This window comes from Podarcis cretensis, assembly GCF_951804945.1.
Source record: "Podarcis cretensis genome assembly, chromosome: 7".
NCBI classification, from domain to species: domain Eukaryota; kingdom Metazoa; phylum Chordata; class Lepidosauria; order Squamata; family Lacertidae; genus Podarcis; species Podarcis cretensis.
The window spans coordinates 88321694-88337205 of record NC_137176.1 but is presented as its reverse complement, the minus strand read 5'-3'; the positions used below and the strand labels follow the sequence as shown (position 1 = coordinate 88337205).

The following is a 15512-nucleotide window of genomic DNA, read 5'->3' as shown; positions in this document are numbered from 1 at the left end:
CTAAGTTCTTTCTTGACTTATGTGCTGCTTACTTTATACTGGTCTACTACGAGAATTGGCAGCATAGGTTCATTTCTTCAGTATGCTAGATGTAGACTAGACCAAAATCAAAAGCGAGCAATGCCAAGTTTTCCTTTTGTGTAGTAGGTTCGTTTCTAGAGACACACGCTCACCCACAGCCCTCTCTGCACTCCATCCAGGCAAGCAAGAAACATTATCACACTTCAAAAGCACATTCAACAACACTAAAGGAGAATGTGCCCCTGGGTTGTGTGGCCTGGGAGATGGGGTGTGACCCAAGGACCAAACAGAGGCTTAGCAGACCACATTTGGGGTCCAGCCCTGAGGTTCTTCACTCCTGTTGCACTGAGTTAAGCATATTTAACTCCACAGATGGGTATAGATTTTAAGGATGTGGAAAATGTCTCCTGAGTCAGGCCAATTAAACACCAAGTCCAGACGTCCGTAAGAAGCCTGCAAGCGGGATTTGAACACACGTGTCAGGTGTGCGTGCAGGAGCCAGGTCCTGTGACCAGTAAGGCTTCGCAGGAATGGGGCCTTCCTAAATTTGTTCTGGAGAGGCAAGGCGCGGCCGCACAGGTGAGGCCACTTGGTAACTCACTGCACCTGGTTGCAAGAGCCAGGAAGGGATATAAGGTCAGCATTTCCCTTGGGCTTTTTGTCACAGCAACACATTTCCTGCCGTGCTGTGTTTAGTTCCTTGCTTCCTGATCCTCGGACCTCGGCTCCTTGACTCCTTGCTTCTCAACACTTGACTTTGTGACTCCTTGCTTCTCAACCTTCAGACCCTTGACTTCGTGACTCCCTGCATCCTGACCCTTTGGCCCCTGGCTTCTGGACTCTCATTCCTGCTCCCACCCCGCCATCTTGCCCCTGGTCCCAACGTCTTCATCTGGGACTTTGATCGCCCGTAGACTGGACCATGACACAAGACTCTCCACTTTCTGTGGCATCCAGCAACTAGTATTCAGAAATACTGCAGCAGAACATAGCCATTGTTGTGTATTCAGTGGTCTGTGTTTGCCTGAGCTTGAGTCTGGACTAAGGATTCTGAGCCCCTGTGTTCTGATTCAATACGTGGTATCCAATCACAGAACATTTCAGGATTTGGGCCTCTGCCATTGGCCCTTAAACTCTGAGTTATGATTCGCAGCTTGGAAGTTTAGACAGCCAATCACGTTGGGAGTGGGAGTGGCCCAGGCCTTCAGAAATGTCATCATCATCAACCTTTATTACAGTCCAGAGACCCAACAAATCGTTCCAAAGCAATACACAATTCATACATGCAGGACAAACAACTCCTCTTTCTTATAAAAGCCCTGTACAATGGAACCAAACTGCAAGTCCGATGCAGTCGGCAGGGACAGTTATCGAACAGTATCGAGATGACTAGGGGGGTGAGACAGGGATGCATTTTGGCCCCCAAATTGTTTTGTCTATTCTTAAATGACCTAGAAGAGAGCTTAATGGACCCAGATGGACACCTTCCAAAAATAGGAATGAGAACGACCCCCCCATGCCTTTATATGCGGATGACGCGGCCATTATCTCACGTTCCAGACTGGGTTTGAATTATCTGCTGAGGAAATTTTCTGATTACTGTTCTGGAAATGGTTTATCCATTAATTATGAAAAATCTAAAATTTTAGTTTTCGAAAGAAGCTTTTCTTGGTCTAAATGGGTGCTGGATGGCCATAACATTAAACAGATCAAATACTTCAGTTATCTAGGGCTCACATTCCATCATACAGGATCTTGGAAGCACCACTGGCAAACCTCCCTTCAAAAGGCGGAGATCACAAAGCTAGCCATACTCAGATTCTTTTCGCAAAGGGTGGCAAATATGTTCCAGCCGCCTTAAGGGTTTTCAACGCAAAACCCATTTCCCAACTCCTGTACGCTGCAAATGTATGGCATAATGGGGACCTGCCAAAGCTAGATGGTTTTCAGAAATGTATATAAGCAGTTGCTTTGCCCCGTTGTCCAGTTCTGGTAGTTCAATACAGGTTCTTGCTGTTATCACTGTGTCTTGCCTCGTGGGAACCCACCTACACTTCAGCCATCATGCCTAGCACTCATTGATAGGCTTCTTCCCCTGCACAAGTTTGTCCAATCCTCTTCTTAAAGCCATTGAAGTTGGTGGCCTCCTGCAGAGGAGAGTTCCATAGTTTAACTATGAACTATGTACTCAATTCTGTTTGGGATTTCAGCTGTTTAGAAAGGCCCAAAACCTAAATCCAAAAGTATAATTTCTTTCCTTTTTGGAGGGGTGGTCCCATTTTTTAAAAGAAAAAGGAAAGGAAAGCATCAATCAACAGCATCTCTTCTTTAAGGCTGCATATGGAGTGTGACGATAAATAAACTAGCTGAAGCTTAGGGGTTTTGCTTTGCCTTTGGGGGGAGTGTTTTATGAAGCATCTTGAGGTGATGGTCGGGGAGTGTGATGATCACAAATCAACAGACATCAAGGATGGGCGGGAAAAGCTGGCTGGCCATGTACAGAGCGGCAGGGATTGCCATCAATTATTATTATTATTATTATTATTATTATTATTATTATTAATACCCCGCCCATCTGGCTGAGTTTCCCCAGCCCACTCTGGGCGGCTTCCAATCGAGTGTTAAAAACAGCACAGCAAACACTTGATAAATATCTCCTGGCAGACCACGAGTCACTTAAACTGCATTTGACTGCCTCTCCTTAATATTACATCTGATCTACTGTATTGCAGAGTAAAAAGGGGGGGGGGGAGAGAATCATTTTTACTTCCAGGTTTGACAAATGCTTTCCCCTACCCAGTGGTTTTTTTTTTCCCTTAAAAAAAAATGTTTAGGGGTACTCTCATTTCCCTACTCATATTGAAATACTGCCCTTCAATGAGGCCAAACTTAGATTCACAAAATGTTTAGGGGTATGTGTCCCCCCAGAAAAAAGCACTGCCCCTACCCAAGACTTATATTGCTTACCTCCCTACAAACCCGCAGCCACCCCTCCAAACCTGCAGCCCAACCGGCTGTTATTGTGCAAAATGAGCAAACAGAGAGGTCCCCTGACAGGTACAGCAGAGGAGAAGATATTTACAAGACAAAGCGACTGAGAGCTGAATTTATCTCCAGCCAATACCGGCTTCTGTTTTATTTGATGGGATATTCCTCAGCCCAAATTAAATTATAATGTAGCCCTGCCAGTTTATCCCTCTCTGCAGCGGGGGTTGCTGTCATCAATTAGGAAGCTTCTTTTCTTGCATGCTCGTGTCGATTATTAGTTACAAGGGATGCCGTGGTCGGCCTGCCTGCTGTTCTGCTTTGGTTACAGGTGTATAAAGGAAGCCCTGGGCAAGCAGACTCCTTTCCCAGCAGGAAGATGGATGAGGAGGAGTCAGGTGGGTGGGCAAAGATGCTTCTAGTATACCCTCTGTCAGGGGCTGGACTGAGGAGGAATGGTGGGGACCGCTCCTGCCTCCTCCTGAACCTTCCCGGAAATAGGAGGACAATATAGATTTAGAACAGTGGTTTGCAGAAGGGCACAGTTCAGAGGCTGCAGAGGGGAGAAGCTGGGAAATATTGTGAGGGGAGCAGCAGAGGAGAGACAGCTGACACACTCAGTGTCTTTAGAAAGCATTACTGACCACCAGGCAAGCATTGAGAGTAGTAGAACAGAAAGCTCAGAGGAAGAAAGCCCAGATCAACTGGCACAGGGATGATGTATGATAAGAGAGACGGAGGGGGTTGGACTTTACTTGGAGCAACACGGAACAACTCTGAGAAGCGTAATCATCTGTCTCTCTGTGAATATTGAATGAAATACCATGGTAGGAACTTCTTAGGGACGCGGGTGGCGCTGTGGTCTAAACCACAGAGCCTAGCGCTTGCCGATCGGAAGGTTGACGGTTCGAATCCCCACGACGGGGTGAGCTCCCTTTGTTCAGTCCCAGCTCCTGCCCACCTAGCAGTTCAAAAGCATGTCAAAGTGCAAGTAGATAAATAGGTACTGCTCCGGCGGGAAGGTAAACGGCGTTTCTGTGCGCTGCTCTGGCCACATGACCCAGAAGCTGACTGCGGACAAACACCAGCTCCCTTGGCCTATAGAAAGAGATGAGCGCTGCAACCCCACAGTCGTCCATGACTGGACCTAACGGTCAGGGGTACCTTTACCTTTAGGAACTTCTTGCTTTCCCATTTCTGTCTTTCCCATTTCCCATTCCCTGGTGAGGGAGGAGAATCGGATTCCCTGAAGAACTTTTTCTGACCAAAATCTGGAACGGACACACATACCGCACCATGCTGCTGCCTCCCCGACTCTACTGCCCACCCACCAGAAAGCACACCCAGGGGTGATATGATAGCCATGTTCAAATATATAAAAGGATGTCACATAGAGGAGGGAGAAAGGTTGTTTTCTGCTGCTCCAGAGAAGCGGACACGGAGCAATGGTTCCAAACTACAAGAAAGAAGATTCCACCTAAACATTAGGAAGAACTTCCTGACAGTAAGAGCTGTTTGACAGTGGAATTTGCTGCCAAGGAGTGTGGTGGAGTCTCCTTCTTTGGAGGTCTTTAAGCAGAGGCTTGACAACCATATGTCAGGAGTGCTCTGATGGTGTTTCCTGCTTGGCAGGGGGTTGGACTCGATGGCCCTTGTGGTCTCTTCCAACTCTAGGATTCTATGATTCTATGATTCTATGACTCCCCGGCCACACAAGGTGGAAGAAAGAAGCTTCTTGCACCTCATCCGGGGCATGAGCTACTTACTCCCCTGCTTGAGGGCCTGAGGGCCCCGTTCCTGCCACTCCCCACCTGGCCCAGGGCAGGGCCTAACAGGCCTCATAAGGACTGCTGCTGCCGCTGCTGCTGCCCAGCAAGGACTGGGGTACAGTGAACCCTCCAAATACAAACTTAATTCATCCCAGGGGTCCATACTTACCCTGAAAAGTCCATATCCGGAGGCTCCGCTTCTGAGCACTCGTGCGGCTCGATAGAGCGCTTCTGCACATGCGCGCACAGCCTAGAGACAGCATGATTGGTTGGTCAACAGTAGGTGTAAGTTAAGGACTGGTTTAGATCAGCCAATCAGTGTCATGCTGTAACAGAGCAGCTATATATAGATATATGCCTGCATTCTGTGATAGCGAGGTTGTGACGGTTCGATAGTGGTGTGATGGTGTGTAATCTATGTGTTTATTACTGCTTATAACAATAAGGACAAGTTCTAGCATTCATGCTGTTTTCCTTCATTGTCCGAAAGACAACGTCCAGAGTTCAATCGGCTTCCAACGACGTTGCATCCTCTGCAAAGTTCACCACAGAGGAAGCATGTGGGCACGAGATTTATTAGCACACTTCTTTACAATAAATCTCTCACACGCACTTCCGGGTTTGCCGTGTTCGTAACTCAAAATTACGTTTCACGAAGGTAACATAACCCGAGGTACCACTGTATTTTGAGGGAAGTTTTGTTGGGAGTTTTTGCTGTTGTTACTGATATTACCTGGTATTAACTTTCTGTATCTTTATTTTTATGTGGGAATTGTTCAGTTTGGTTATGTAGTTTTTAAGGTACTTTGTTTATTTTTATGACTACTTTGCTATGTTTCTAATTATGTAAATCTTTTCATATTGTAAGCCGCCTTGAGCATTGTTTTAACTGTGGAAAGAAGAAGAAGAAGAGGAGGAGTTTGGATTTGATATCCCGCTTTATCACTACCCGTAGGAGTCTCAAAGCGGCTAACATTCTCCTTTCCCTTTCTCCCCCACAACAAACACTCTGTGAGGTGAGTGGGGCTGAGAGACTTCAGAGAAGTGTGACTAGCCCAAGGTCACCCAGCAGCTGCAGGTGGAGAAGCAAAGAAGCGAACCCAGTTCACCAGATTACGAATTTACCGCTCTTAACCACTACACCACACTGGCTCTCAGTGATGATGATACAGCCAAGAAGATTGACTGCTTTCTGAAGGACTTTCTTACTGTTGCAAGAACTTCTAGCTACTTCTCTCCTCCCCCCCCCCAATAAATTTTATTAAAGTTTGAAAGAAATTACACAAGGTTAATATCAAATATCTTTTTTATTAAAAAACACACTAGTGGAAATAAAAAGTAAGAAAGTAAAAATGAACGCAAATAAAAACACAAACCAAAAGAAAAGAAACCCTTGCTGGTTTCTTCACCCCACACAACACCTCCTCTCCCCAGTGCACCAAAGTCTTCAAGACCAAACCTTTCTGTGCAATTTGGTTTGTGAAAATTGGTTGCAGCTGGTGCTATTGTCAGGCAAGGAGATAATTGAAAGCCAGCAGAAACTATCAGCCATTTAATTGCTTACATTAAAGAAACAAATTGACAGCAATCAAGGCGACGCATAAAAGGCACTAGAACAACAAGGAAAGATGAGAACGTGAGGAGCCAGATTAATTTTCACCAAGGATAAGTTAGGGAGGGGGGTTTAAAAAAAGCCAACCTCAAGTGGTATAATTATTATGTGGCATGCATTGTTCATAAACTTTAATCAATTTAAAACTCATTCTCAACATATTAAACTTTACTAACTCTTTAATGGTTGGAGATTATTCCAGTCATCAGCTGTGTGTAGGAGAAATCATGCGCCTATAAAAAAATGGAAACCGTAGCTCTAAAATGACTGTTTTATTACCAAGTTAATTCACCTTGCCTGCTGCTTCAGCCATGCTGAGATCCTTATAGTTCAATTCTATATGTGCCTGCTCAAAAGGAAGCCCTACTGAGTTCAACAGGACTTAATTCCAGGTACGTGTGCATGGGAAGAAGGAAGAAACCCAATTCAGTTCACATTTAAAGACTGTGTACACACTCCCATTTATTTTGCACATCCAATGCATATCTGATGTACAACTACCGTTGGTTTGGGAAGCAGGTGTATACAGAATGCTAGCTTGTCTTTCCCGTATCTATCCTACTGCTTCTTATAAAACATTGCATTTTGATATATTTTGCCCCAAACCAGCTTTGATCCTAATTGATTAAACCAATAACCTTGGGTATAGGATATAATGTTGAAATGGCAGCATGGGAACAATTGTGGATTGTAGATTTGAAATTTACACAGAGCCTAGGACGTGCCAATCAGAAGGTCAGTGGTTCGAATTCCCGTGACGGGGTGAGCTCCTGTTGCTCTGTCCCAGCTCCTGCCAACCTAGCAGTTCGAAAGCACGTCAAAGTGCAAGTAGATAAATAGGTACCGCTCCGGCGGGAAGGTAAACGGCATTTCCGTGCGCTGCTCTGGTTTGCCAGAAGCAGCTTAGTCATGCCGGCCACATGACCCGGAAGCTGTACACTGGCTCCCTCGGCCAATAAAGCGAGATGAGCGCCGCAACCCCAGAGTCAGTCACAACTGGACCTAATGGTCTGGGGTCACTTTACCTTTACCTTTACCTTTATGGGATAAAAGAGAAATCTATGAAAATGATATATAGATGCTACCTAACACCTAGTAAACTAGCAAAAATGTATAAATCATAATCCAATAATTGTTGGAAGTGCAAAGAAAAAGAAGCTATCTTTTTCATATGTGGCGGGTTTGTAAAAAGGCTAAAGTTTATTGGGAAATGTTATATAAAGAGTTGAAAAAATGTCCAAGATAACTTTTATTAAGAAACCAGAAGATTTCCTTTTGAGGATAATAGGTTCAGAGATACCTAACGAACAGAAGAGATTATTTATGTATGTGACCACACCTGGCAGAATGATATATTCCCAGAGATTGAAGGAAGAGGCAGCAGAAATTATTGGACTATGCAGAAAGGCGAAACTTACTGGAAGAATAAGAAATCAGGAAGAAAAAGTTTTAAATTTAGAATCAATATTATTTGTTGAATATTTAAAGAAGTATTGTAAACAACTTAGCAGGGTTGACATGAAAACATGCAGTGAAATATTTCAAATATGATTGTTTTGGACAAAAAAATAATTAGGTTTAACTTGGATATGCAGAGGAAAAGATATAACTTAAGTAACCGAAGAAAGGGGGTAGGGGTTGATATTAATATTGGGTATATGAAATTTGTTGCGCAAAAAGATGTTTGGATGATGCAAAATTAGAAAATGGAAAAATAAAATATTGAAAAAGAGAGAAAGAGAGAGAGAGAGAGAATGACCTTACTGCCAGTAATGTGTACTCAGTCGCTTGCAATCAAGTAGCACCTTAAAAACAAACCATTTTGCCATGGCATAGAGTTTTCTAAACTCAAGAGCAGACACCCCTAGATTTAAGAAATAAAGGGCTGGAATTGATTCAGCCTTCGATGCTGAAAGAGATCCAGAGGTCTTCTTGCATCTTGACCTTCCAGCTAAACTGAGCTGCCTGTGCATCACTGCTGGGACTTGGCAATACTTTCAGAAATGATTTCTATAGCTGCAGACTTGAAGCAGACTTGAAAGTGGCTGGCTGAGCAAACCATGAGGAGTCAAAGTCTGACTGAGAGTTCTGAGCAGGAAGGAATGGGTTGTGGCGCAGTGATGCACCTCTTGCTTGCGCCTGTTGCCTAATCCGCCTTCCTTTTATCCGAAGGCTGGAGGGAAGGGAACAGAGACACAGTGGTTGCACAAACCCAAGGAACTGCTGAGCCTTAGGCAATGTTGCATGCCGCCACAATCTCTGAACAGTGCAAGATTCCAGGAATGCTCAGGGTTTGGTTTCCTCTGGATGAGAGACAGAGAAGACTGTGATGTAACCTCAGGTTACATATGCTTCAGGTTACATATGCTTCAGGTTACAGACTCCGCTAACCCAGAAATAGTGCTTCAGGTTAAGAACTTTGCTTCAGGATGAGAACAGAAATCATGCGCCAGTGGCGCAACGACAGCGGGAGGCCCCATTAGCTAAAGTGGAGCTTCAGGTTAAGAGCAGTTTCAGGTTAAGGATGGACCTCCAGAATGAATTAAGTACTTAACCCAAGGTACCACTGTGTATATGGTTTATTTACACATATGTACAACCTTAGCCTGCTCATAGCATCCACACCCCAAGAAGGTCTTGCTTCTCCCATAGCCTTGGATTCCCGCAGAAACAGAAAATTGTAGAGATGGAAGTGACCACGAGGGTCCTCTATTCCAAATCTGCTGCAACCTTTTTGTCCTGTCTGGGCCTCGAACCCCCAGGGGCGTATGAAGTGGAGGTTGGAGGAGGCGGTCCACCCCATGTTCCACTCTTGGGGGGGGGGTGACAAGATGGCTCTGCCTCCCCCCAGCTGTAGAGCAGCTGAGGGTGTGCGCAGTCAGTATGCGCGTCGCTCGCGTGGCATCTGTACAGGCTGCCACTCTTGCGCGGTCTGTGCAGGATGACGTCTGCACATGCACAGTCCATACGGGATGCCGAGCATGTGCAGTTCATATGGGATGCTGCACATACGCAGTCTGTACGGCATGCCACTCTCGTGGCAGCCTGTACAGACTCCACGCAAGTGGCAGCCAATGCGGAGTGCACATGTGTGGCATCCCGTACGGAATGCGCAAGTGGCAGGCTGCCATGCGTTCACACTCCGTATGGGATGCCACACATGTGAACTCTGTACGGGATGGCGTGTGTGCGCAGTCTATATGGACGTCGCGAGTGCTCCACCAGGTGGTTTGCCCCACCCCTCAGTATGGCGCCCCGGGTACCAGAGAGGGTTCCTCTGCCACTGCGAACCACAACCCTGAGACTAAGAGTCTCGTGCTCTACTGACCGAGCTCTCCTTAAGAAATCAAGCATGTCTCTCCCTCACAGGCTTCTACCAGCTGCCACCTGCTTCTATCTTCAAGCTCACACACAACTCTGGCCCTTGTCCTTTTCACCAACAGCCAGGCGAGGGAGGAATACCCACCCACTTGCCTCTGGCACAAGGCCACTTCTTTTGTTACCTTAATGACCCACACTTAGGGTCATGGTAGCCAATTCAACCATGAGATCCTTGCTGGATCCTGAAGGGACAATGGAGATGGTCACTGTCAAACAAAATCCTGGCTTGGTCTACAACTTTTTGCAGTCCTTCTGATCCACCATGATCCAATGGACCAGGCTCTAGCTCAGGGACAAGAGTAGAGTTGGGGCCCTTTTTCAGCCCAAGGGCCATGTTTCCTTTCGGGCAACATTCCAGGGGCCAAAGGGGATATAGAGTTTTACCTTTGACTCATAGGCTGGTATCTACATAGACTCATAGATCCCTGTCTATCCCACATCCAGACAAGCGATAAGCATTGCCAAGGGCACATTCTTTTTTTAAAAAAAACAAAAAGAATTTCATTTAGCTTTCCAAAGTTTACATACTTTCCCATCAACAATACTTTAATTTATCCACTGACTTCCCATCCCCCCCATGGTGTTCTATGTTTATCATTTAACGCTGCATATTTTAACTTACAACATTTCATAGGTACATCCTGAGTTATTAGCCTTAATGTCTTTCTTCTGCTTCAAATCCCACAGGCATTTTTGTACAATTATAATGGTTCTTTAAATATTCTACAAAAGATGTCCAACCCTCAAAGAACGTTTCATCATTTTGATCTCCCATTTTTGCGGTTCGCTTTGCCAGTTCTGCGTACTCCATCATTTTAATAAGCCGTTCTTCCTTCACTGGAACCTCACCCAAGGGCACATTCTAGGCAGGCAAGAACACACAAACAGGGGCTGGTGATGGGTGAATCAGAAGGACCAGATAGAGAGGCTTAGAGGACCTCATTTGGCCACCAGGCCTAAAGTTCTGCATCCCTGGTATATGTTCAGAAATGAAAAGAGAGAACAATACCAGCAAAGTAGGAATGGCAGACGAAATTGGTGGAATATGTAGAATTAGCAAATGTATCTAATAGAATAAGAGATCGCAAAGATGGAGTATTCAGAAAACAGTGGGAAATGTTTGCAGAATATCTGAAGAATCATGTGAAAGAGGTTAAAAACTAGCATGGCTAGTGTAAATACAGCAGTATAAAGTATTGAAGATATAGGAGGAAAGGAGAAAGGTGAATATATGGGGAAATTAGACTATGCAGTCTAAATGGATAAACAAATGGAACCATGGAAGGGGGGAGGGAAGTCAATGATGGAATGTGTGGTTATATTCAATTACAGTGGTACTTTGGGTAACAGATGCTTCAGGTTACAGACGCTCCAGTTTACAGACTCCTCTAACCCAGAAATAGTACCTCAGGTTAAGAACTTTGCTTCAGGATGAGAACAGAAATTGTGTGGCGGCGGCAGGGCAGCAGTGGGAGGCCCCATTAGCTAAAGTGGTACCTCAGGTTAAGAACAGTTACAGGTTAAGAACAGCCCTCCGGACCGAATTAAGTTCTTAACCAGAGGTACCACTGTAAATGTGAAAATTGTAATGAAAATTATAAATATATTTTAATAACAATGATGATAAAGTTATCCATCCCTGAACTGGAGAATATGGCTGGGGATGATGGGAGCTGTAGTTCAAAACATCTGGAGGGGGGAGAAGCAGGGGTGGAGGAAAGGGGGTGTGGTGCGGGCGGGCAGCCCCGGGTGTCACTCCTGAGGGGGGTGACAAATGCTGGGCAGCACTAAATGTTGGAGCTGCCGCTATGACTGAGCTACTCCTCCGATTGAGTCCTTCGGAATTGCCTCCGACGTTGATTAACGACCTGAGCCTTTGATGAGGCTCCAGGCACGTTCACTCATTAAGCAGAGTATCCAGCAGCAGGGAAGGATGAGATAGTTTGAGCTACATGGCTAAGAGTTTTATTTCTAACTACGCAGACAGAAAAGAAATATACATGCTCTCTCTGTGAAAGCAGAGAGCAACTGGAAAACAAAGGAACACGAAACCAGTAACATCATATCCGTCTCCTGTCTTCCGTGAGACTTCCAACAGCCTGGAATGTCTGGAATGAAAACAGAGTCTTGTGACTTCAAGCACTGCACAGTGACATAAACAGAAACTAACACTCACTGCGGGGCCTGCAGTGCGCCCGAGCCACATGTCTCTCCTGGGAGTGACGCAGTGGCTTGGGTGCCCGCAGGCTCTATGCTGCCCCAAACGGTCCGCCACCTCCTCTCCTTCAGCTGCAGGTGGTTGAGTGGGAGGAGGCAGGCAGACTCCTTGGGGGCCCCGCGGAGCATCCTGCCCCAGCTGGCCCTGCTCCTGGGTGCAGGGAATGCACGCCGCCCCAGGGGCCCGATCAGCGTGCTCTTCCGCTGGGGAGAAGGTTGCAGAAAGTTGGCGCAGTCCATTATTTGATTGTTCTTTTTAAGTGACAATGGAAGGTGATAACAGGAAATGTGGCTGCTGCTTGTTTTTTTTCTTCCCCAGCGCAAAGGGAAAGATGGATGTGTTGTTTTTATTTATTATTTTTTCCCTTGAGTTGAGTCCATTTTTCATTTTTTGATAACAATCTAATTTCTCAACAAGAGTGACATAAAAACAAAACAAACGCCGGGCAAAGCCTGGCTGCTCTCCAATTTCCCTTTCCTTTCAAAGGGATCAACAACCAGTTTCATGGAGTCTTTCTCCCTCCACTTAATGATTATTCTAATGCTGCTGACCTTCAACCACACTGGCTCGAGTAGTGAAAGTCTGGCTGGCTTTCTGCTCAAAATCAATAGGTTCAGAGGCCTTTTCCCTAACGGGTCTCTCTTTTTAAACATTGCTTTCCCTTCTGGCTCCACACAGCAGGACCTGATTGTTACTTGCTTGTTCAACAGACATGAGAAGGTTGCAAGTTACATGCAGCTGGAGGAGAACCTTTGCCTGAAGGGATGATCACTCTGTGTTGCTCAAAGGCCAAGAACCTACCCTCTGGGTCTCTCGGGTGTTCACCATCGAAAAAACAGAGCCGCTGCTTACCATCCGTCCAAATATATTTCCATACTTTTTGCCCAGTCTTTTAGGTATCGCCATAGTAAAAGCTATGGTTTTCCCAGTAGTGATGTATGGAAGTGAGAGCTGGACCATAAAGAAGGTTGATCGCTGAAGAATTGGTGCTTTTGAATTCTGGTGCTGGAGGAGACTCTTGAGAGTCTCATGGACTGCAAGAAGATCAAACCTCTCCATTCTGAAGGAAATCAGCCCTGAGTGCCACCTCAGGAGAAGAGAATACTCCCTGGAAAAGACCCTGATGTTGGGAAAGATGGAGGGCACAAGGAGAAGGGGACGACAGAGGATGAGATGGTTGGACATGTTGTTGAAGCTACCAGCATGAGTTTGACCAAACTGCGGGAGGCAGTGGAGGACAGGAGTGCCTGGCGTGCTCTGGTCCAGGGGGTCACGAAGAGTCGGACATGACTAAAAGACTAAACAACAACAACAACATGATGGGGATAAACAAATCATAGAATTTTTGAGTTTGAAGGGACCCAAACCTTTGCAATCCTGGAACACCTGGCAGATGACCATTCAAACTATGCTTGAAAAACCTTCAAAGATGGAGGGTTGACCACATTCCCACATAATTCATTCCACCGCCAAACAGCTCTTACTGCCAGAAAACTATTCCTGGTGTAAAGCCAGAATCTCCTTTCTTGTAACTTGAAATCCATTGGTTTGGGTCACACCTTCCAGGACAGCAGAAAACAAGCTAGATCCATTGTCCATGGGACGAAGATGGCTATCGTGATTTGTAGATGGCTATCATTAGGAACGCAGGGACGCAGGTGGCGCTGTGGGTTAAAGCCTCAGCGCCTAGGACTTGCCGATCGAAAGGTCGGCGGTTCGAATCCCTGCGGCAGGGTGCGCTCCCGCTGCTCGGTCCCAGCGCCTGCCAACCTAGCAGTTCGAAAGCACCTCCGGGTGCAAGTAGATAAATAGGGACCGCTTACCAGCGGGAAGGTAAACGGCGTTTCCGTGTGCGGCTCTGGCTCGCCAGAGCAGCGATGTCACGCTGGCCACGTGACCCGGAAGTGTCTCCGGACAGCGCTGGCCCCTGGCCTCTTAAGTGAGATGGGTGCACAACCCCAGAGTCTGTCAAGACTGGCCCGTACGGGCAGGGGTACCTTTACCTTTACTATCATCTGGAAAGGAATTGGGGGGGACGGGACTTGCTGATATCATAATGTCGTTATACAAATCTGCAGTGTGGCTGTGGACAGTTCTGGTCTCTTCACCTCAGAAAGAGAGCTGGATACTCCCCACAGCATACAGAAGCCGTCCCGGTTTCTGATTTGATCCCGGAATGTCCCGCTTTTCCTTAGGGCATCCCTATTTTCTGTTGGAGTTCACAGTCTACGTGCAGCTTGGCAAGTGAGCAATTAGTTTTATTGACTACAGGCTCGGGAGACAGAGCATGGGAGAAATTTGCCGGGAGATAAGGGGACCTAGTAACAGCTCGGTGATTGGCTGAAGTCTCTCATATAGGCAGCATGACCTATGACATTGTTTGGCTAGTTACAGTAGGAGTATTTTGGAGTGCTTGGAGAGTGTTGAAGTTCGTGTCTGTACAGTGGATGCATGGGTTGCGAATGTGATCCATGCCGGATGCACATTTGCAACCCGCAGCATTCACAACCCGCAGCGGCGCGTCTGCGCATGCGCAAAGCGTGAATTAGCACTTCTGTGCATGCGCGACCCCCGAAACCCGGAAGTAACCCATTCCGGTACTTCTGGGTTTCGGTGGGTCCGTAACCCAAAAAAACACAACCTGAAGCACCTGTAACCCAAGGTATGACTTGTTACAGACAGGTAGCCGTGTTGGTCTGCCATAATCAAAACAAAATAAAAAAAATTCCTTCCAGTAGCACCTTAAAGACCAACTAAGTTAGTTCTTGGTATGAGCTTTCCTGTGCATGCACACTTCTTCAGATACACAAGGTATGACTGTATATAGTAACTTGTATATAGCTTGTGAGTTTTCTGCTGTATATAATAAACTACAAAATCAAGTTACTAGTTGTTAGCTTTGCTCCTGATCATCGTCCTGACTGAGCAGTCTCGATCATTGCCTAGGAAAAGCTGTACTACTCTGCTAAGTTGTGCATCACTGAAGAAGTTCAGAGGTGAAGAGACTGGTACTAGTAACATGCGAGAAGACTTCAGAAAGTGCTCACAGGCTTCAGAATTTTAACATTTTCATGGGAGGAACGTTGGAGTGTATGGATAGGATGTCCCTACTTTCATCGGAGAGATATTGGAGGGTGCGCAGGATGCAAATTAAATCTATTTGGGGGAAAGGGTGCATTCTTCTTATTCTACACATCCATTGAAGTCAAGGCCACCATTAGATCAGCATCTCTCCTCCTGCTCCCCTCAAGGAGCCTTTCCCTAACAACTGCAACCACCGTAGAGGCTGTCCCTTGCATATCTTTACATCTGCTATTACACAAAGCCTTGAGGCACTGTGGACTTTATGCCTCTCCAAGGATGTATGAAAGACAGCTATATATATTTTTCCCCCTCTCAAAGGTGATTGCGAGGACAGACCTGTAGCAAAGGTTTGTGCGCACACAGGGACCGGGAGAGAATTATTGCTCTGATTTTATTAGAGTGCATAAAGATATGACGTTTTTGATGCCACAAGCAACCACAG

At 46.0% G+C, this 15512-nt stretch overlaps 1 long non-coding RNA gene across 1 annotated transcript in view; it reads right to left on the bottom strand.

Annotated features, from left to right (window-relative positions):
- Nucleotides 1–1305: 1305 nt before the first annotated feature.
- Nucleotides 1306–15512, bottom strand: part of LOC307220628 — a 105352-nt gene continuing 91145 nt past the window's right edge. The window contains exon 2 of the long non-coding RNA XR_013841006.1: nt 1306–1483. This is a non-coding gene — a long non-coding RNA (uncharacterized lncRNA). The remainder of the gene's footprint in view (nt 1484–15512) is intronic.